Raw genomic sequence first — 24,557 nt, forward strand, 5'->3', positions numbered from 1 at the left:
GCCAGGATCACTGAGTGCTGCCACAGGCAAGATGGCTGGTCCTAGATTCCATGACGACTCTCTGCAAGCTCTTGTAGAGGGAGTAAGAGGGCGCAGGGACATTCTGTTCCCTGCCGATGGCCGCAGGATGCCTCCTCAACAGACGAAGGCAACCTGGCTGGAGATAGCTGAGGAGGTCAGCGCAATGTCGCTGTGTGGACGCACCTGGCTCCAGTGCCGCAAACGCTTCAATGATCTTATCTGAACGTCAAAAGTGAGTATTACATAAAAATTAACTTCACTCTGCTTCCCTTCTCTTCTGATCACCAGCACACTCCTCCACATCCCACCTTACCCTTAATTCCCTTGCACCCTTACCTTTCTATCTCTCTCTCTGTACTGAATCACTTCACCATCCTGCTATTCAGCCCTCACACTCGCTCTCACTGTTATGCAATGACCACAACTAACAACGCACAGGGAGGCTCCTTCCTCTTGCCACCTCACATCATCTTGGCCTCCCTCTAAGATTCTACCTTATGGAATCTTCACACTCACTCCATCACTCTTGCTGAAACTCCACTTGTGTTCCTCCTTGCAGGAAAATATAGCCCACAATAAGAGGGAGAGAGCCAAGACAGGAGGGGGCACACCATCACTTGCCACATTAACTCACACTGAGGAGGCTGCTCGCGACATGGGAGGTGGCGAGGAGCTGGAAGTGGGGGATGGAGAGACGGGCGCACTAGAGGAAGCTGGTGACAGAATGCATTTTCATCGCTCGCATTTACAATTCATGATTGACTGCAATGGCATATGTTGCTTAGAGATTGACTTTTGATCATCTTCACAATAGGATGTGTCAACTACCTCCAAATCTGATGTCTAACTCATGCCTTTACTCTCCCACAGCACCATTGAGCGCCCCCCTCCCCACTGTCCAGGAGGAAGAGCCGGATGGCTCCTCAGACGAACCTGGAGCCTCTGAGGGAGCACACAGCCCCAGTGCAGATACGCGCACCTCAGGGGGATCCTTCGCGATATAGAGTAGTGTTGTCACCTGGTGTATCACAGCTCACAAGTGAGCATCAGCAGATGCTGGAGACAGGGACAGCAGAGGAGAGTCCTTGTCGGAAGTTGCAGGACTCTCTTAGCTCAGCTGCATGTAGATGCTGTGCCTCTGGGGCCATCCAGAAAGATAGTGGTGCTGGAACTCCAGGAGCAAGTGCAGGAGTCTCTGACAGGATTTGCATCCAAGGTAACTGCGAGTGTGGAGAGAATGGAGGAATCCATCTCTAACATGAGCACTGCCTTTGTGGAGGCAATTGTGCATGAACGTACCGCCATGAAGAGGGTGGCTACCTCCTTGGAGGACATAAGTCACCACACTCAACAGAGCATGGTGACTCTTCTAAGTAGATGGTTTGCTATGGAGGATAGATGGGCATCTATTGAGGAGAGACACCAGAGGTACATGGACGTCCCAGTTATGAGGACTGTCAGTACTGAGACGGGTCCTCATGGCCCCACTGAGGTGCAGCAGGTTGCTCTCCAGCCACTTGCTAGTAGTGAAGTGCGGGTGACCCATGAGAGGGATGTTGGTGGCAGACAACAAGGAAGTGTGGGCTCCTCTCCAAGCGCTCACACGACCATGCCACTGCAGAGCCCTCGGTCAGAGCCTCAGGTTCCTCACCCAACTGAAAGGGCCGTCTCAGCCCCTGCAAAGCCGCAGGAAAAGCAGACTGTGGAGGAGCCCTCCCAGGCTCCCAAACCCAGAGGACGCCCGCCAAAGGCGTCTAAGCAGGCGCAGCATCAAAGTGAGCAAGGTGCCTCTACATCTGCTGAAGCCACAGGGGAAGCACCAGGTAGGAGCACGCGTAAGTGGAAGTTAAAGCACATAGTCACAAGGGTAGTCACCTGGGTGTTTTATAGTGTTGTTAAATATCGGGTGTCATCCTTTTGTGATGTAATTAAACAAAAGTGATGGCAAAGAGTTGAGGTTCTGGCCTATGTGTTCTGGGAAATGGAAGTTCAAGAGTGAGGGCTCAGGGCTAATTCCATTTATAATGATGGTAGTGAGAGTGAGCGGAAACCACTGTTTATTGGACAGGTGATGTATGAGGTTTTGGGAATGTCGGCCTTATATTCGTCTCCATCTGCCAGCCACCTGTGTTTGAAACGTAAGCTGACGCGAATCTGGCACGAATGAGTGCTTCCCTTGCCAGATGGCCAGCAATGTGGTCGCGTGTGGCTGCATTGGCCACATCCGGCCCTGCAATGCAAAGCTCCTCATCCTCCTCCTCGTCCTCTTCCGAGGAGGCTGTGTGCTGAGCCACTTGTTTGTCCAGAAGCAATAAGCCGCGCTGCTGTGCGATGTTGTGCAGGGCACAGGACCATGATGATTCTGGACACCCTGGCTGGTGCATACTGCAGGGCTCCACCAGATCTGTCCAGGCATCGGAAGCGCATTTTGAGTAAGCCAATGGTTTGCTCTATGATGCTTCTGGTGGAAATGTGACTCACATTGTACCACTCCTCAGCATCGTTTGATGGCCTCCTCATCGGTGTCATAAGCCACTTTTTCAGGGGATAGCCCTTGTTGCCAAGTAGCCATCCGGAACGTTGGGTTGGCGGATGGAAGAGCTGAAGAACAGTAGACTGACGCAGGATGAAGGAGTAATGGCAACTGCCTGGGTATTTAGCGCAAACATGCATTATGATCTTCCTGTGGTTACACACCAGCTGGAAGTTAAGGAAGTGGAATCCTTTGCGGTTGACAAATACAGCTGGGTTGTGATGGGGGCCCTAATGGCTACATGTGTGCAGTCTATGACACCCTGCACCATTGGCAAGCCTACCACATTGGCAAAGCCAACCACACATGCGGTCACACTTGGGCCATCCATGGAGAAGTGGATATAATTGTGGGCCTTTGTAAAGAGGGCATTGGTGACCTGTATGATGTAGGTGTGTGCGGCCGACTGGGAGATGCCGCTGATGTCTGCAGCTGATCCCTGGAAGGAGCCTGAAGCAAAGAAGTTGAGTGCGGTGGTGACTTTGACAGCCACTGGTAAGGAGTGTCCACCCGCACCTCTGGGTGCCAGGTGTTGGTGCAGCATTGCGCAGATGTCAGCGACTACGTCTCTCAAAAGTCTCAGCCTCCTTTGGCACTGCTGCTAAGTCATGCTGAGGAAGCTGATCCTCTGCCTGTAAACCCTGTGTTGGGGTATCTCCTGCAGCGAGGTGCAGCCCTGCGTTGATGCCCAGCGCCCTGTGCAGCATCAGGTGGGTGAGGAGGAGGTTGGCGTTTCTGGTGCTGCTGTTGTGGCTGGTTGTGGTGCTGCCGCGGTTGCTCTTCCTCCGAATCTGATGACCAGGATGAGAGGATATAAATGGTTCCCATACCATTGCTATAGATTTCAGTTGAGACAAGAAGCTTGCAAGCGCAGTCGAAGTAGCCTGAAATTATTCCAATCAGGTCACGCTGCAGATGGCTGTCAGCTTGAACTGTCATAAGGTCAGTAGATTTGCAAAATCTTATCCTAAACCTCCAACAAAGTTGTGCCATTTCAATATCAGCCATGTTGCAGGAGCGCTTTTAAGCGGCTGCAGCAACTGACACCAATTCATGTCCTCGAGAAACCCAACTCATTGCAGCTGGCGTGTTTCTCGGAAGACGGGAAACAGTAGCCAGAAGCACCAAAATCGGAATTGCAGATTAAAATAGGATTAGCAAGGCTGTTAACTGCCTTAACTACCTGCCCCGCCGTTCGTGTCAGGTCAGTTCGGGAGCGGCTGACCCAACACTTACGAAATTAACGTGGAGGCGGGTTGGAGGCGGGTTCGCAGCCAAGCGACAATTTTTCCGATTTTCGCTGCCGACCCGCCTCCAAACCCGCCCTCTGCGGTCCATTAAAATCGAGCCCATACTGTTCCATTTCCAGCACATGCACATTCTGTGCTCATGGGAGGGGAGGTCTTGCTCATTTGTTGTAACTCTGTCTACTCAATCTTCAGGCCCAAATCAACATTAGCTACAAGGTGCAAAGAGGACTAGGAGAATTGCTGAACACATCTTTTGAGCGTTAAAATGTTTTCTGATGCTTGGATAACTCTTTGCGGGTTGGGGGGTGGGGGGTGGCAGGCATTTTGCACTATGCCCCAGAAAGAATGAACAAAATCACTGGGGTATTCTGCATGCCTTTTTTCCATTTGTTTCATGATGTGAGTGACGCTAGTAAGGCTGCATTTATTGCCCATCCCTCGTGGTCCTGAGAAGGTGGTGGTGGGCCTTCTTATGCTGCACAGCAGTTGTTTTCTAAAATTTTCCTTTTATCCATCATAATATCACTCATTTTGCTGTCAAACACTTCAGGATTCCCCTCATCTGCAATATCCTTCTCTTTAGTAAAGACCAATGCAATGTACTTATTAAAAATCTCTGCCATTTTTTGATAATCATCTATAAATTGACAACCTTCTCCTCACAGGGGGCCTGTCTCACTTTTTACTGATATACTAAAATACTTCACTGTTCTCTTTGAAAGTTTTCCTCACTCTCTTTTAGCTTTCCTTATTTGGCTTGTATCCTCTTATTTTATTTTTCTCCTATTCTCCTTTAGTGTTTTATTATTTTTCTTATAGCTCTCATTGGCCCTCTTTAGTTTTAATTTGCCTGTAACCTCTATTTATCTATAGTATCCTAAAACTACTTGTAATTTTCCTTTTTAATGGAATATGCTTACTTTTTAAAAAAAAACTGTTGCTCTATAGTCTAGTTTACCAATTTATCCTTCCAACACACTTCAGCTAAGTTGCCCCTCAGCTTTCTAACAGCATGTAGGTCGGCATATTTACAGCTTAGGAGGAACAGGAAAGGAAAGATTAAGAGAAGCACTGACTATATAAGCACTGATAAAATACAAATTAAAGTTGCTATGGAGAGGGGTTGAAGGCTCGAGGTGAGAATAGGATGACAAGCTTTTTCTTGTATCTGGACCAGGGGATGTTGGATCAGGATTCCCTGATTTAGGAGCAGTATTCAAGTTTTGAAATGACTTGGGTTTTATAGACAGTTAGAAGTTGTTGGGAAGATTTTTGCACAGAAAAAATCAAGCTTCTTGGAGACAGCTTCAACAATGGAAGAAATATCCATTGGAAATCACAGCAAATAGTGAGATTAAGTACTGTAATGGATAAAGAAGAATTAAGGTTGAAGCCATCAAAGGTAGCAGTCATTGGCTGGACTTGTGAAAGATGAAGAAACAGTGGGGGCAACTTTCAACTTCAGCAGACGCGGCAAACAGGTGCTATCAGATCGGCCGCCCGATTCACCTTTCAAACTCGGGCATGATGTATTAATGGGCGGGCGATCCAATACTGTACCACCATTTTCTGCTTCAACTGAAGTTGAAAGTTAACCCTAATATCTTTGAAGAATGAAAAACACAAATTTCCTTTGGAGAATGCGATGGCTATCCAGAGGCAATTTGTCTGCATCAGAGCCCCAGTAAGCTTTGATCCAAAATTAATCAAATTATCAATCCTTTCACAGGACCATAAAAACTGCAGCACAGAAGGAAGCCATTAGTTTCACTGTGGCTGTGTCGTTTCCAGCTCTTCAACTGGAGCTAATTACCACAATCCCATTTCTCTGCCATTTCCCCAAATCCTTTTATATTCTTCCTTGGATAATACGCATCCTATTCCTTTTTAAATTATGTTATATTCTCTGTCTCAGTTGTGGTTAAGAATTCCATGTTCTAATAACCCTCTATGGTAAAAGTAGCATCAGAGATTAAGTTGCTAAGAATTTGCCAAGATTTTGGACTTTTTCTTGTTTGTAAACAGTCAGAACACTAAATTTTCTAACAGTACTATATTGGTATCTTGACAAGCCTTTTTTTTCCCCTGTGCATATTTCATCTGTACATGAATGTAGTTTAACCTTTACACGGTGGTCCAACAGTGTATTGTTTGCCCACCTTCTGAAATGATGGGACAATGTGATATACATCCCACATAATCCTCAATAATTGTTAATGGTTAAGCCTGGGCTACACTAATCTATATCAAGCAGGTTATAAAGATGTATGTTTCCGTTCATAATAGACTCTGTCTACTTGTGGAAATTGTAGTCTAGCTGAGAACACAAGAAAAGTGTTGAGGGGAGAAAAAACAAATTTTTTGCTGCTACATCAAAGGGCATGGAAAAGATCAGGGTGTAGTGATTCAGCTCTTGCACTGCCACTGGAATGGAGATTGTGAGTATTGAAGGCATGGAGTCTGAAGGAAGTTAGTAACTATAAAATGGATTCATCAGTGAAAGATTGCGTAGGATCGGATGGTAAGTGGGGAGGTCATCTATATGAAAAAGGAGCAGAAATGAAGGGAGGACATAGTTCTGGGGCATGGGGTGTCCCTCAGTTAAAGGAAAATGAGTCAGAAGCTAAGCCATGACCCAGTGCATAGCTGTAGAAATTTGAATGGAAACTAAATAGCCCTGAACAAAGCTTCTAACTGTGACCTTGTTTAGAAGGGCACAGTAACAGGTGCTGCCAATATGCCGTGCTAATATCCAAGGTACTGACAGATGATTCACTACACTGTTCAAGTGCAGAGTCTCAGTGATTCAGAGACGTGTACCACAGGCAGCAGTGGAACAGCCATGCTGATAACCATACTGGCAATAATGGTTTGGGGCAGAACATTCAAGGTGATACACAATTTGAGAATTAGCAGCAGCTTCCAGTTACCTCAAACAAAATACCTTAACCACAATCTGAGAACATCGTGAACTGCTGCACTCTCATATGTCAATTTCCAGGCCACTGAACTTTAAGATCCCTGAATGAGATTATTAATTCAGTTTTGAACTACAGGCATTTTTTAAATCTTTAGATTAACAGAGATCAGGAATTTATTTGTGACTATACTAGCTAATGTTACTGAGGATATTTCAGCCAGCAGAAAGTGGAAACATTTATTTTATCAGTTTAGCCTAGACTTGAATCCATCTTCCATAGCTGACAGCACAGTGTACAATGCAACTCTGCCATACAGCTCTTTGGAAATCTTTTTCTCCCCCTCAGATTACTCACTTATTTATTTGATATTGTTAAAATAAATTTGATACCCGAGGCAAATTGCCAAATATTCTAGTTCAGTCTCTTTAGACAGAGAACAGGGTCTATTTAAAGATGATATTACAGTAGAGTTCACAAATCTGTACTCCTGAAATGAACCTTCATTCAAGAGCATGAATTTGTAAAATCTGACTTCAGAGCTGTTAACTTTAAGCTGGTAGAATTGGCAATTTGAGGCCTACAGGTTCGTTTTGTGAGAAGTGATCCTGAGACGATGCCTCCTAGTTCTAGACTCTCCAGCCAGGGGAGAGAACCTCTCAGCATCTAACCTGTCAATCCCCCTTAAAATCTTATGTTTCAATGAGATCACCTCTCATTCTTCTAAACCCTAGAGAGCATAATTTTCATTACAATATGAATTAAATGGACTATTTTTAAAAAAAAAATGCATTTATCTATATATTGCCAGCCAGCCTAATATTGGTAGATAATGCCTTTAAAAGTGTAACATCCCCACCGACAGCTGGGAATCCCTGGCCCAAGACCACACAAAGTGGAGGAGAAGCATCCAGGAAGGCGCCGAACACCTCGAGTCTCATTGCCGGGAGCAAGCGGAAGCCAAGCGCAAGGAGCGCACGTCAACCCAAGCACCCCACTCACCCACCCCTTCAACCACCATCTGCCCCACCTGTGACAGAGACTGTAGGTCCCGCATTGGACTCATCAGTCACCTGCGAACTCATTTTTAATGTGGAAGCAAGTCATCCTCGGTTCCGAGGGACTGCCTAAGAAGAGAAGAAGGTAGATAATACAGAATAAAATAAATACCTCTCATTCTTCTAAACTCCAGAGAGTATAGGCTCAATCTCTCCTCATAGGACAGCCCTCTCATCCCAGGGATCAATCTAGTGAACCTTTGTTGCACCGTCTCTAAGGCAAGTATGTCCTTCCTCAGATAAGGAGACCAAAATTGTGCACAGTACTCTAGGTGTGGTCTCAAAGTCCTGTACAATTGTAGTAAGACTTCCTTACTCTTGTACTCCAACCCTCTTGCAATAAAGGCCAACATGCCAGTTGCCTTCTTAATTGCTTGCTGTACCTGCATGCTAACTTTCTGTCTTTCCTGTATGAGGACACCTAAATCTCTCTGAACACCAACATTTAAGTAGTTTCTCACCATTTAAAAAATATTCCGTTTTTCTATTCTTCCTATCAAAGTGAATAACCTCACATTTCCCCACATTATACTCCACTGCCACCTTATTGCCCACTCACTTAACCTGTCTGTATTTGCAGGCTCTTTGTGTCCTCCTCACAGCTTACTTTCCCACCGAGCTTTGCACCATCAGCAAACTTGGATACATTACATTCAGTCTCTTCATCTAAGTCATTAATATAGATTGTAAATAGCTGAGGCTCAAGCACTGATCCTTGTGGCATCCCACTAGTTACAGCCTGCCAACCAGAAAATGACCCATTTATCCCTACTCTCTGTTTTCTGTCCGTTAACCAATCCTCTATCCATGCTACTATATTACCCTCAACCCCATGAGCCCTTATTTTGCATAGCAACCTTTTATGGGGCACCTTATCGAATGCCTTTTTGAAATTCAAATATAGTACATCCACTGGTTCCCCATTATCTACCCTGCTAGTTACATCCTCAAAAAACTAATAAATTTGTTAAACATGATTTCCCTGTCATAAAAAAATGTTGACTCTGCCTAATCATATTATGATTTTTTAAGTGCCCTGTTACCACTTCCTTAATAATGGATTCCAGCATTTTCCCGACGACTGATATCAGGCTAACCGGTCTGTAGTTCCTTGTTTTCTCTATTGTTGAGTCTGTGTTTTCAAATGTAGTTATGCTGAATAACAGGACACAGACTACAGAAATAATTAAACAGGTCTTTAGTGATTGAGGGTCAGGGCTGAACTGGGATACACTTTGCTCCGCTGGGTTTATATACCGGTGTGGTCACCACCGGTACTACAATGTACAGGAGCCATCAAAAAGTAGTCCATCACCTTAAGGTATCCTCTTAAGGTGGTACAGGTTACATACACTACAATTCCTCCCCTTTTAGCTTAACAGTGTACACCCCAATTTAAACATTACATGTATAACATATATACAATTTTCACACAAAACTGTTCAAAGATTCAGTCTCTGAGGAGGCCCCCTGATCCGGGCCAGATAATGCCTTTCAGGGGTCTCTGGTTCTCGTTGCTGGGATGACTCATCCATTTGATCTCCTATGGATTGAACATCATCATGTACGTTCGAGTCTGAGGTAGATGCTACAGGCTCAATAAATTCTTCAACTGGTGTCTCTGCCGTAGACATGGGGTCGACCCTTGTTCTCGATTCCACAAGTTGGTCAGCATGACGTCGTATTACGTTCTCTCCAACGTCTACCGTGTACATCAAGGGTCCTTGTCGGGCACGAATTGTTCCGGATTGCCATTTATCATTCCTATAGTCCCTGGCCAACACTGGTTGTCCTATTTCGAAACTACGAGTGGCCTTGTTATTTACATGTTGGAATTGCTTGTTTTCGACTTCCCTTCGCACATTAGGTTTTAACAAATCCAACCGGGACCGCAACCTCCTGTTATAGAACATTATGGCAGGGCTTTGATTTGTCACTGCATGCGTGGCGTTTCGATACGCCATCAGGAAATTGTCCACCTTGTGTTGTAGTGGAATATGGTCTTCGCTCATGGCCTTTATCGCCTTTTTGAACGTTTGTACAAATCTCTCGGCCAACCCATTTGTAGCCGGATGATATGGGGCAGATGTATAGTGTTTCACCCCATTCCTTTTCATGAATTTCTGGAATTCTTCTGACACGAACTGTGGTCCGTTGTCTGAACATATTTGTTCCGGCAACCCATTCCTTGCAAATATGGTTCTTAGAACTGCGATCGTCTTCTCAGAGGTAGTGGTCGACATCTTAATCACTTCTGGCCATTTAGAATGTGCGTCCACTGCTATCAAAAACATGGAATCCATGAATGGACCTGCAAAGTCGATGTGCACACATTGCCATGGGGTTGAAGGCCATTCCCACGGATGCAGCGGTGCAATTGGAGGTGCATTTTGAACTTTCTGGCACTCTGAGCAGCTTTTAGTCAGATCCTCTATTTGTTTGTCGATACCTGGCCACCACACATAAGCCCTAGCAAGGCTTTTCATCTTGACTCCCCCCAGATGACCTTCATGCAATTCTTTCAGAACTCTCTCCCTTAATTTAGGAGGAATAATCATCCTTGTTCCATACATCAATGTTCCTTGACATACGGACAGCTGTTCTCGTCTGGCTGAGAATGCTGGTAACAGTGGTTCGCCATGTGCTGGCCATCCCTTCACTGTCAAGTCGTAGACCCGAGACAGTGTCGGGTCATTTCGGGTCTCTCTCTCAATACCTGCATTGGTGACTGGTAAGCATTCGATGATGGTCGAGTGAAATATCTCAACAGGGTCAACTGCCGGAGCCTCTTCCGCTGTAGGTAGTGGCAGGCGCGACAGCCCATCAGCATTACCATGTTGCTTTGTACCTTTGAATTCAATATCATATTGATGTGCCCCTAGGAAAAGGGACCATCTCTGAAGCCTCTGCGCCGTCATTACCAGAACACCCTTCTTAGGGTTGAAGATGGAAACCAACGGCTGGTGATCTGTCAGCAGCGTAAACTTTTGGCCTTGCAGGTAATGGTTAAATTTCTTAACTCCCCACACGAGGCTGAGAGCCTCCCTATCTATCTGAGCATAGTTGCGCTCAGCGGAGGTCAATGATCTGGGTGCGAACGCGACTGGCCTTTCCGAGCCATTTGGAAACTTATGTGAGAGCACTGCCCCGATATCATATGGAGAAGCATCACAAGCTAAGCGAATAGGCAGCGTTGGGTTAAAGTGAGCCAACACTTCCTTAGAGGTGATCAGTGCCTTGCTCTTTTGAAAAGCCCGCTTACAATCATCGCTCCACTTCCATGGTATTCCCATTTGCAAAAGAGTGTTTAGCGGGTGTAACACCGTGGATAAATTTGGAAGAAACTTGCGGTAATAGTTAACCAACCCAAGGAACGACCTCAACTGGGATACATTTTCCGGTGCAGGAGCTTTCAGAACAGCTTCAATCTTGTCAGGTGACTTATGGAGCCCCTCCTGGTCAATGACGTGGCCGCAGTACGAAATTCGCTTTTGAAAGAACTCACATTTCTGGCGATGAACTCTGAGCCCATATTCTTTCAATCTGATGAGCACCTGCTCCAAATTCGCGAGGTGATCCTTATCGTCATCTCCTGTAATCAGGATGTCGTCCAGGTAGCATTGTGTGCCTGGGATTCCCTGCAATACCTGCTCCATGGCCCTTTGCCAAATCGCTGGAGCCGATGCCACTCCAAAAACCAGTCTATTATACCGATATAAGCCCTTATGTGTGTTGATCGTGAGATACTGGCGTGACGCTTCATCAACTTCCATCTGTAGGTACGCCTGCGCCAGGTCTATCTTGGTGAAGTGTTTCCCGCCAGACAGCGAAGCGAAGATATCTTCAATCCGCGGAAGTGGATATTGCACCGTGTGAAGAACCGGATTAACAGTGATCTTGAAATCGCCACAGATGCGAACCTTCCCAGGTTCCCCCGGCTTGTTGCTCAACGAACGCTTCATGACAGGAACAATGGGTGTGGCCCACTCGCTCCAGTCCACCTTGGACAGTACCCCTGAACGTTCTAGCCCTTCCAGCTCTGTTTCCACAGCAGGTCGTATCGCATAAGGTACTGGCCTGGCTTTGAAAAATTTTGGTTTTGCATGTGCTTCAACTTTGATGTTTGCCGTAATTCCTTTCAGTGTTCCCAGTCCCTGTTGGAACACCTCCTTAGCATCGTCTAATATTTTGGACAGTCGTTTAGGTTTGACGTCGTCCTCCTTACAGGCATCTACAGTCAGTGCTTGTATAGAATGCCAGTCCACATTTATTCTCCGGATCCATTCCCGTCCCAGTAGTGGCGGACCTCCATCAGGTAACACATACAAGTCCATTTTCTGACTTTCTTTACCATTGTAGACCACATTTACTTTTATCTTTCCTTTGGGGTATACTATTTACCCCGTGTATGTTTTCAATACAATCTCCGTATCCCTCAGGGGAATGTGCGAGAATAACCTTTTGTAATCTTGCTTATTCATGACCGTTAATGCCGATCCAGTGTCCAATTCCATCTTCAGTTGGACTCCTGCTATCCGAAGCATAACCCAGATAGTCTGGTGGTCTGCTGTGTTACCCACATTATGTATTTTTAGACAACCCAGTTCCTTACTGCTGGAGTCTGAATCCATCTTCTGTTCATCCGAACTGTTCTCTGTCACCTTGTGTACTTTTTTGTACTTCTCCTGCGGCGACTTTTTGCTGCTGGTCTTCTTTCCTGACCGGCATACTCTCGCTATGTGACCAAGTTTGCCACATTGCCTGCATTCTTTATCTTTGAACCAGCACTGGTTCTGGTCATGCGTTGTCCTTCCGCAACGATAGCACTTTACTGCGCCCAATGCCATTTCATTGGTGCTGAATTCCAATGGCCTTTGCTGTATCTCTGCAGTGCCTCGTGCTGCTGCCTCGTGCGATGCTGCAATGCTGAAAGCTTTGTCCAGCGTTAGGTCCTTTTCCTCGAGCAGTCGCTTCTGGGTTCCTTCCCTTAGGAGCCCACACACAAACTTATCTCTCAGTGCGTCTGCTAGTCCTGTACCGAACTGACAGTACTTTGATAACTTGTGCAGTTCGGTTAGGAATTCAGCGTTGCTTTCTTCTTTAAGTTGAATTCTTTTGTAGAATTTAAATCGTTCCGCTATCAGCAGCGGTGTGGGGTTTAAATGCTCTTGCAGGATAGTAACAATATCCGTGAAACTCTTCCCTACCGGTTTATCTGGTGTTACAAGGTTTCTTAATAGCCCGTACGCCTTCGCACCCATCGAGTTTAATAGGGTTAGTGCTTTCTTATCCTCCGGTACCTCATTCGTTGTACAGTAAACTTCGATGCATTCCACATAAGTGGCCCAATCTTCCACATCGTTATCAAAAGCAGTGATGTTACCCGTTTTTGGCATCCTTGTTGAGTTTCCTTTCCTTCGGATATGATTATTATTTTATTTTATTTTTTCAAAATGGCGGCTTCCCGCGCTTGGCGGCTTTTCCCGCGCTTGTCTTCTTCCCCCGCCGACTCAAAATGGTGATTCCCGCGCTGTTGCCATTCACGCCTCCCAGCGATCCTTTATTTTCCCCTACGCTGCTGCTCTTGTTCCCCGCCGCTCCCGTGGTCCTTGTGGTCATAAACGCTTTTCTGGCTGTTGCGCGTCTCTGCCCCGATTGCAGTCCGGCCCCTGACACCGGCTGTGGTCGTGTTCTCCGCCCTTTTCGTTGTTTCCCTCCCCTTCTCTTACTGACAACTCGGCCGACTTCCCCCCCGTGCCGCTCGATCGGGTTTACCCGCCGCTGTCGTCGAAGGGATGTTCACTGATGTTTGACTTTGTGGCCAGAAACCAACCCGGGTTCCCGATGGCCTCCCGTGCGATGCAGTGCCCAGCAGGATGTTGAGGGTGGATGTCCTTGTTCGACGCCCGTTTCAGAGGACGAAGCTTCCTTTGATGCAACTGCCACTAGGTAAGATCAGACTCGTCGCCACTGTTGAGTCTGTGTTTTCAAATAGTAGTTATGCTGAATAACAGGACACAGACTACAGAAATAATTAAACAGGTCTTTAGTGATTGAGGGTCAGGGCTGAACTGGGATACACTTTGCTCCGCAGGGTTTATATACCGGTGTGGTCACCACCGGTACTTCAATGTACAGGAGCCATCAAAAAGTAGTCCATCACCTTAAGGTATCCTCTTAAGGTGGTACAGGTTACATACACTACATCTATCCCTCCTTTCTTGAATAGTGGGGTTACATTTGCTACCTTCCAATCTGTTGGAACCATCTAGAATCTAGGAAATTTTGGAAGATCACTATCAGTGCATCCACTATCTCTGCAGCCACCCTTTTTAGAACCCTAGGAGGTAGGCCTTATGATCCACAGGATTTGTCGACTTTTAGTCCCATTAGTTTCTCAAGTAATTTTTCTCTACTGATATTAATTCCTTTAAGTTCCTCGCTCTCATTAGCTCTTGGTTCCCCACTATTTTTGGTATGCTTTTTGTGTCTTCTACTGTGAAGACAGATACAAAATATTTGTTTAAAGTCTCTGCCATTTCCTTATTCCCCATTATAATTTCACCTGCCTCAGCCTCTAGGGGACCAACACTTACTTTTGCTACTCTCTTCCTTTTAAGAACATAGGCACATATGAAATAGGAGCAAGCGTCATCCATTCGGCCCTTTGAGCCTGCTCCGCCATTCAATAAGATCATGGCTGATTTTCTGTTTCAACTCCACTTTCCTGCACTATACTCATATCCCTTGATTCCCTTAATATCCAAAAATCTATCAATCTCTGCCTTGAATATACTCAACGACTAAGCATCCACAGCCCTCTGGGGTAGAGAATTCCAAAGATTCACCACCCTCTGAGTGAATAAATTTCTCCTCATCTCAGTCCTAAATAGCTGACCCCTTATTCTGAGACTGTGATCCCTGGTTCTAGCCTCCCCAGCCAGGGGAAACATCCTCCCTGCATCTACCCTGTCAAGCCCTGTAAGAATTTTGTATGTTTCAATGAGATCACCTCTCATTCTTCTAAACTCGAGAATATAGGCCTAGTCAACTCAATCTCTCCTCATAGGACAATCCCCCCATCCCAGGTGTCTAGTTTTGCACACTTTGTACAAAACTAATAAATTGCAGGAGAACGGAGTATTATAGTTTAAACTCTTTTATGAAGCATCAGGTCTGTGATCTCAAACATACAGCACCGTGGGGACAAGATGGAGGTAGGACCCCTTACAGATGCCTGCAGGCCAATGACAACTCAGCATGTGATCACATGTGAATATAATAGGTATTCCTTACAGATGCCTGCGGGTCAATGATAATTCAGTATGCAAATGTTACATCCCCTTTCTTTTAAAAGAAAAATGTTATGCATTACTTTTAAACCTTTCTTCTACATAATGTTCTCGGTAGCATAAACATATAAGTAAACTCAGCATTTAACTAGCACTGAAAACATCTCAATGTTTCAATAACGATGTACAGTTATTTTTAGGGCAGCGATCCGCCTACACCCTTTGACATTTCACAAGTCAAGGATAACTCTAGGCTTGACGTCTCATCCCGACCTTGTGTCCCCTGGGAATAGTCCGATTCCTTTGAAAACATCAGCAAACTCCTCCATGACTGTCTGCTTCTCAACTGGTGCTGTCAATGATAGCACTAGCTTGACGAGATCCATGTCTAAACATGCCTTTAGACCTAGCACTGGAGGTGCTCGAGTGTCAACATGGTAGAAGTCCAACGTCATGTCGCTTTCTTTGTACTTGCATTTCATCACGCATGTGCCTTTTATAATGAGCTGCTCACCCCCATGGCTGGTCAGTCTGCGTGAGGTGGGCTATAACTCACACTCATCCTTCAAGCTGTGATACTCACTCAGAGGAATTACATTAACCTGAGCTCCAGTGTCTAGTTTAAACTTAAGCTCTGTGCCCCGTTTTCCTATCTCAATATCGGCAAAGGCTTGCTCAGTCTCTAAAATCTATTTTTTCTGTGGCACAATCAATAAACAGTTCCTCGGCATTTGGCTCTCTATCTGGCATTTGGCTGTCACTCACTGTGTACTGCCATCCAAAAACAGTCCTGCAAACTTTAGCAAAGTGGTTCCGTTTACCACATTGCCTTCCTTTGGCGGGGCAGTACTCCTTTTCCCCGTGCATCTTGTTTCCACAATATCCACAGTTTTTGAAGCGTTTTATGTCTGTCGCTCATTTTTAGAACTTTGAAGCACGCTCTCTGGGCGGTGTTCTTTGGTGTGTTTCTAAACATGGATTTACAAAAGGCAAATCATGCTTGACTAATCTACTGGAATTTTTTGAGGATGTAACTGGTAAAATAGATAAGGGAGAACCAGTGGATGTGGTGTATTTGGACTTTCAGAAGGCTTTCGATAAGGTCCCACATAAGAGATTAGCATGCAAAATTAAGGCACATGGGATTGGGGGCAAGGTATTGACTTGGATAGAGAACTGGTTGGCAGACAGAAAGCAAAGAGTTGGAATAAACGGGTTGTTTTCCGAGTGGCAGGCAGTGACTAGTGGGGTACCGCAAGGATCGGTCCTAGGACCCCAGCTGTTCACAATATATATTAATGATCTGGACGAGGGAATTGGATGTAATATCTCCAAATTTGTAGACGACACAAAGCTGGGTGGGAGGGTAAGCTATGAGGAGGATGTCGTGAAACTCCAGTACGATTTGAACAGGTTGGGTGATTGGGCAGAAACATGGCAAATGCACTATAATGTGGATAAATGTGAGGTTATCCACTTTGGTGGCAAAAACAGGAAGGCAGATTATTATTTGAATGGCAATAGATTGGGAGAAGGGGAAGTGCAAAGAGACCTGGGTGTTATTGTGCACCAGTCGCTGAAGATAAGCATGCAGGTGCAGCAGGCGGTTGGGAAGGCAAATGGTATGTTGGCCTTCGTAGCAGGAGGGTTCGAGTACAGGAACAAGGATGTCTTGCTACAGTTGTACAGGGCCTTGGTGAGGCCGCACCTTGAGTATTGTGTGCAGTTTTGGTCGCCTTACCTGAGGAAGGACGTTCTTGCCATGGAGGGAGTGCAGCGAAGATTCACCAGGCTGATACCTGAGATGGCAGGAATGACGTATGAGGAGAGATTGTGTCGATTGGGCTTATACTCACTGGAGTTTAGAAGATTGAGAGGGGATCTCATCGAAACCTATAAAATTCTGTCAGCCCTGGACAGACTAGATGCAGGAAGGATGTTTCTGATGGCCAGGGAGTCCAGAACCAGGGGTCATAGTCTAAGGATAAGGGGTAAGCCATTTAGGACTGAAATGAGGAGGAATCTCTTCACCCAGATAGTGGTGAACCTGTGGAATTCTCTACCACAGAGGGCGGTGGAGGCCAGTTCATTAAATATATTCAAGAAAGAGTTGAATATATTTTTTGAGGCTAAAGGGATCAAGGGATATGGGGAGAAGGCAGGGACAGGGTACTGAATTTGGATGATCAGCCATGATCTCATTGAATGGCGGAGCAGGCTCGAAGGGCCGAATGGCCTACTCCTGCTCCTATCTTCTATGTTTCTATATTAACTGCGCGCACTGTCTGTTCACGCGAGCTGCTCATGGCGCTGGTTATGGTTTTCAACTGTGCTTGGGCTATCTCGTGCGATCTAGCTATGTCCATAGCTTTGTCCAGCGTTAGCCCGGACCCAACATTCAAAAGTTTCTCTCTCTCTTTAGCTGAATGTATTCCAAACACGATGCGGTCTCTGACCATCTCATCTTTATCTGCATATCCACAGACTTTTACCAGCAGTTTTAACTCGGTCACGAACTGTTGAAACGACTCACTAGCTCCTTGTACTTTCTTCTGAAACTTGTACAGTACCTAGCGAATATCGTATTTCTCTTGGGCATCACATGATTCAAAATGGTCAAAATAACTTTTCAGTACATTTGCTTCATCCGCGGTGAGAGACCATGTGTTAAAAATGTCTCTCCCTTTTTCTCTGATCCGCAGGAGTAGGTAGCTGCATCTTTCTTCCTCCCCTTTGCTTTTCAACGGACCCGAGAATATCAACTGCACGTGTTGCTTGAACTTGCTCCATTCTCTATAAGTTCAAAGATTCCCAATTCATTCGAGGTAAGGGAGCTCCAACGATGTCCATTTCAAATCCCTGTTCTGACACCATGTCTTGTTTTGCACACTTTGTACAAAACTAATAAATTGCAGGACAACGGAGTATTATAGTTTAAACTCTTTTATGAAGCATCAGGTCTGTGATCTCAAACATACAGCACCGTGGGGACAAGATGGAAGTAGGACCCCTTACAGATGCCTGCGGGCCAATGATAATTCAGTATGCAAATGTTACACCAGGAACCAGTCTGGTGAACCTTCGTTGCACTCCCTCTATGGCAAGTATATCCTTTCTTAGGTAAGGCGACCAAAACTGTACACAATACTCCAGGTGTGGTCTCACCAGGACCCTATATGATTGCAGTAAGATGTCCTCAAATCTCTTGTAATAAAGGCCAACATACCATTTGCTTTCATAATTGCTTGCTGTACCTGCATATTAACTTTCAGCGATTCAGTGATACCCAGGTCCCTCTGAACACTAACATTTCCCATTCTCTCACCATTTAAAAAATACGCTGATTTTCTATTTTTCCTACTAAAGTGGATAGCTTCACATTTCTCCACATTATTTTCCATCTGCCATGTTCTTGCCCACTCACTTAGCCTGCCTATATCCCCTTGCAACCTCTTTGCATCCTCCTCACAACTTATATTCCCACCTAGCTTTGTATCATCAGCAAACTTGGACATAATGGCCCAGAAATTCGGGTCTCCACGGGTGAGTACGCATGGGATACTCACCCGTAAGTCCAATGGAAGTGCCGGTTTCGTGCATGCACTGCGCATGCGCGGGAAACCGGCACTTCTGTTCCCCTGAAAGAAGGGGTTCAGAGGTGGAACGCGTGCGCAGGAGAGGCTGCGCATGCGCATCGAACTTACGTTTTTTTTGCAGGTTTTCCCGGGAGGGTAAGTCTTCAGGAGTTACACTTTTAAAAAGCAGGCGCAAGGCCTGCTTTTCACAAGGTAAGTGGTGAATTAATTAAAATTAAAACATTTTTTCCACAGGTTTATTATTTTTAAGTACTTCAAAGAAAGGTAAGTTTATTTTTAGCCCTGTTAGAAAATGTAATTAATTTTTTCAAAAATTTACATTATTGTTTAAAATAGTTATTTCATGTAATTTATAGTTTATTTTTAAAATGTGATTTAAAAAAAATGTGTTTGAAGATTTAGTGATGTTTTGGGGCTTATAGTATTTATAGGTTTGACTCCTGTCAAACATTATGAAGCATTCCCTGCTACCACTGGCTCTCCATGGTCCATGTGATCCCAGGGGATGCATCGAACTAACTGCGCCCCTGGGATACACCAGCACTGCATGCCGGCAGTTGGAGGAGGCCCAGGATCGGAATCCCACGCGGGCCCACAGCTCAACGCCCGGCGCATTAGGTTAAGTGCAGGTTGGGGGCTTGCACCCGCGGGAAGCCCCCAACCCAAATTTCTGGCCTATTACATTTGTTCCCCTCATCCAAATCATTGATATAGATTGTGAATAGCTGAGGCCCAAGCACTGATCCTTGCGGTACCCCACTAGTTACAGCCTGCCAACCCAAAAGTGATCCGTTTATTCCTACTCTTGTTTTCTGTCCGTTAACCAATCCTCAATCCATGGCAGTATATTACCCCCAATCCCATGAGCCCGAATTTTGTTTAATAACCTCTTGTGGGGCACCTTATCGAATGCCTTTTGAAAATCCAAATACACCACATCCACTGGTTCCCCGTTATCTATTCTGCTTGCTACTACCTCAAAAAACTCTAACAGATTTGTCAAACACGATTTCCCGTTCATAAATCCGTGTTGACTCTGCCCAATCCTATTATTATTTTCTAGGTGCCCTGTTACCACGTCCTTAATAGTAGATTCTAGCATTTTCCCTACTACTGATATTGGTTCCATGGTGTATTGTTCTAGGGTGCTGTCTTGCGTGCATTCCATGAACTCGTCCTCCAGACTAACTTTGCCAATTTGATCTGCCCTGTCTATAAGAAGATTAAAGTCCTCCATGATGTCTAAAACTCCTCCAATCCTCAGGCTTACTACTATTCTTCGCAATATTATAAGCCTCTTGTTTTAATCTAATACTATCCTTAGCTTCTTTAGTTAGCCACGGATGGATCACTTTTCTTGTAGAGTTTTTATTTCTCAGTGGAATATATATTTGTTGAGAATTTTGGAATATTTCTTTAAATGTTTGCCACTGCTTATCTACCGTCGTACCTTAGCCAACTTGCCTATGTAATTGATTTTATTTTCAAAATGTCAAGTATCCTGGAATATTTAGTTCACAACCTTGGTCACCTTGCAACCACATCTCTGTAACGGCTATTAGATCAAAGCCATTTATCTCTCTTTGTGCCACTAATTCATTTATCTTGTTATGAATGCTTCATGCATTCAGACAAAGAGCATTTAATTTTAACTTTTTAACCATTATTCCTTGCTTTCACCTTTTTCGCTGATACACTGCTACCATTAAACTCGCTGTCCCTTCCTGTCACACTCTGCTAATCTTTACCCAAATCACTACACTGCTTCATTGCCTTGGCTATTCTCTTTAGATTTATAAATTTTCCCTCACCTGACCCCTCCCCCTTTTTAGTTTAAAGCCCTATCTACAGCCCTAGTTATTCAAATAGCTAGGACACTGGTTCCAGCCTGGTTTAAGTGGAGCCTCTCCTAACGGAACAACTCCCTCTTTCCTCCCATCCCCCCGCCCATACTGGCGCCAGTGCCCCATGAACTGAAACCCGTTCCTCCCAAACCACTCTTTGAGCCACGCATTTAACTCTGATCTGCTTGTCCCTATGCCAATTTACGCGTGGCTCAGGTAACAATCCAGAGGTTATTACCTTTTGAGGTTCTGTATTTTACTTTGATACCTAGCTTCTCAAACTCTCTCAGCAGAACCTCATTCCTAGTTCTACCTATGTCGAAGGTTTCCACATGGACCACGACAACTGGATCCACCCCCTCCCACTCCAAATACTTCTCCAGCCACGAGGAGATAAACCTCGCACCGAGCAGGCAACACAGCCTCCAGAACTCCCAGTCATGGCTGTAGAAAACAGTATCTATACCCCTAACTGTACTGTCCCCTACCATTACAATATTCATTTTCAATCCCCCACTTGAATGGCCTCCTGTACCATAGTGCCATGATCAGTTTGCTCATCCACCCTGCAGACATTGCCCTCATCCACACAGGCAGCAAGAACCCATTGGATAAGGGCAAAGGCCGAGGCTCCGCTAGCACTGCACCTGGGGTCCCCATACCTGCCTGAGTTGCCATCACACCCTCCTGTCCCTGACCACTAACCACACCTGTACCACTACCTAACCTAAGGGGTGTGACCGCCTCCTGGATCAAAGTGTCCAGATAACTCTCCCCCCTCCCTGATGCCCCGCAACTCTGAGCTGAAGTTCCTTGAGATGCAGACACATACTGCAGATGTGTTCATCTGGGACCGCGATGCTCTTCACAAACTCTCATATGCTGCAGTTGTGGCACACCATCTGCATTGCAATCCCTATTTAAACTTGTTTTAGTTATTTAAGTAATTAAAGTTCATGGGGGAAAAATTTGGTTGCTTTGCACCTCCCGTTAGCGCCCTAAGAGGGCGCTAACTAGCAAAGCAACTAGCGTCCAGGCAAAATTCAGTGGGAGGTTAGCAGCGGCGGAACCTTTAGCGCCTCGCTGTGCTTTGCCACTGGTGATAACGTCATCGCCATGCGCAGCGTCCCGCTCATGCCCCGACCGCGATCTTCGGTCCACGAGGAGGTCCTCTGACTTGCCTGCTCTCTCCCAGGTGACTGAAGATCAGGAGCGTGGGACTGAAGTGCAAACAAAAATCGAGGAGCAGCCCCATTAAATAGTGGAAGAGGGGCTGCAACCACTCACATTCTACATAAATGTGGAACACAGACTCCTCCAGGCCGCAGAAAAGGCAGGCGGCCTGGGAGTCTGTGAACCGACTTAAAACCTTATTGAACGGGACAGCTGCATGCAACACCCTCCAGGCCAAGTCCCCAATAGATATAGGGAGCCCTCCATTGGGGACCCCCGCCTCCTCCGGATGGCAAGATGGTGCACCAAGGCATGTCCGGACGGCAGATGAGGACGACAAAGTGGAAGGTGTGCAAGAGCAGCCTGTACAGGAAACCCCTCCATGCAAAATGGAAAGGCATGGAAGGGATTTCCCGAAGACGGCTCATGTTGTGAGGGGTTTCAGGGCTGGGCGCCGATGATGAATTCCACTCAGACGGGGGTCAGTTCAGACGGGATCGCTCCATGTGCTTGAGCCTCCTCGACACACCTAGTGGAGTCAGGGCCCAGTGCCACTTTTAGCGACTCAATGGCTTTGGTCGCGAGCCGGTCGTCGGCCCAGGATAAGATGTTGCGCCAGTTCCTCTGGCGCCATCCAACCCATTCCTCCGCCATCCAGTAGGTCCCTGACTCTGGTCACCTTGGCAGACAGAGCCCTCCCCTCCATCAGCCACATGAACCCGTGGTCGTGAAGGTGCGGATTCCTGAACAGTGGCTCCTGAAGGATAGCTGCCACTCCTGACCGGGGAGTACTCCGTCGACAAGCGACCTTGTTCCAGATCCTGATCAGTTCCTGGTAGAAAACAGGCAGCTCCCGCCAGGAGGCACAGGCACCACCCAGGATTACAAACGGGAGCTGCGTGTCATAATTGAGGCCGTGCAGCTGGCGGAAGAAATACGTCGCCAACGCACAACATCTGGGAGTATCATCAACGTACAGGTATCACTGCAGGGTCTGAAGATGGAAAGTCGCAGCCTGGGTGCGAAGGCACACCAGTGCCTGATCGCCCTCCCTAAGCCAGAGACTCAGAACCATGGCAGAGACCCAATGCTTCCTTTTATTCCAGAAGAAGTTGATGCGCAGCTTCTGTATCTTGGTGACAAACGCAGGGGGAGGGATCAAAGTGGCCAACTGATACCACAGCACAGCAGCCACCAGTTGATTTATGACCAGCGTTCGACCCCTGTAGGACAGCACTCGGAGCAGTCCTGTCCAGCGCCCTAGGCAAGCAGTGCAAGTGCTGACTCAGCTCCCTGCTCACAGTAATTAGTACATATTCAAGACAAACACTTACAGCTGACTGACAGTTAACTGCCACTGACAGGCAGTTTCTGTTAACTACAGTTTTTAAAGTTCTAAGTTAAATTCAAAATGTTAAACTAAATTTCAGTTTTTACAGCTAGTACTCACCCAGTACTTAGCAGAGACTTCCACTCTCTCCAAATTCCCAACTTTAACACTCTGTTTAGGAGCACTCCGTTTAAGACCACTCTTACATAAGGACAGCCAGCACAGATTTGTAAAAGGCAAGTCAAGCCTGACAATATAATATAATTTGTCGAGGAAATAAGAGCGTATTGGTTAAAGGAAAGAAGACAGAAGGTTTGGGCTAATGGATGTTTTTCCAGACTCGAAAGCCGTCAAAGGGACCAATTTTGGGACTATTGCTCTTTTGTCTCATATTTTTGATACATTTGGGGATGAAGAATAAGGGAAGGAAACAAAACTAAAGGATAAACTTTAAAAGTAGAATTGCAGAGTGCTTTAGGAGGTCAGATCCATAGATCTGTAAAGTGGGAGGACAAGTTGATAAAACTGTAAAAATGTCTATGATATCATAGGTTTTTCAGTACAAGTATAGGGTACAAAACCAAAGTAGTAACACCAAACCTATATAAATTATTTGTGAAGTCATAGTTAGAATATTGGGGTAGAGTTTCTGCTGGGTTGCACTGGTTTTGCCAGTGAAATTCACCCAAAATCAGCCAAACCAAAATAAAAAATCGAGGAATTTCAAGTGACAGTTACGTTCAATGCAAATCAAGTTTCCGCGATCTTTTACGGCAGTTTAAAAAATATTGTACTTGTAGCCGGCCCCGCCCACAAAACTGGCCACTCCCCCAGATCGAATTAATGAGCATGGTGAGTTTCTGCCAATTGCGCCCGTTTGCTGCCCTTCGAGGATGCTCTTCAAATTAAGCTTTTTTTTTAGGCGCAAGGGCACTAATAGGCACCTTTTAAATGTTTTTAAATATAAAAAAAAATTAGATTTACTAAGAAATTGACGAGTGTACACCAATGAAACTAATAAATGGTCTGTAGAGTCTTTTTAAAAGTCATTTTCAGTTATTTAAAATCAGGTTACACACAGGTGGTGGACTAGACACTCTTATTTTTGATAAACCCATTTTCAGCTGTATTAATAAAACTGCACCAGGTTACCACTCTTAAAGATATCAAGGAATATTTTTTAATGCAATGGAAAAAAGAACAATTGTGTCCTATTACGCTGCGTGAATGCACTGGTTCATAGAAGATTTTACCTTTGTGATCATGCAAATGAATTTGAGTGGAAGTTTGAACTATAACTGCATTTTGGAAAACCAGTGCAATTTCGAGCGCAATTTGCCGATTGCACCCAAAGCAGAAACTCTGCCCCAAGGTGTCTAATTTTGGGCACCTTACTTTGGGAAGGACGTCATACTAATCGAGAGTGTGCAGAAGAAATTTACTACGATGATTCCTAGAATGGGAGGCTTTTGTATGAGCATAGAAGGAGTTCCGATAGAGCTGTTCAGGTTTATGAAGGGTTTTTGGGCAACAACTATTTTC

The sequence above is a fragment of the Somniosus microcephalus genome, chromosome 9 (genome assembly GCF_052327205.1).
Source record: "Somniosus microcephalus isolate GS21.2 chromosome 9, FLI_Smic_1.0, whole genome shotgun sequence".
NCBI lineage: Eukaryota > Metazoa > Chordata > Chondrichthyes > Squaliformes > Somniosidae > Somniosus > Somniosus microcephalus.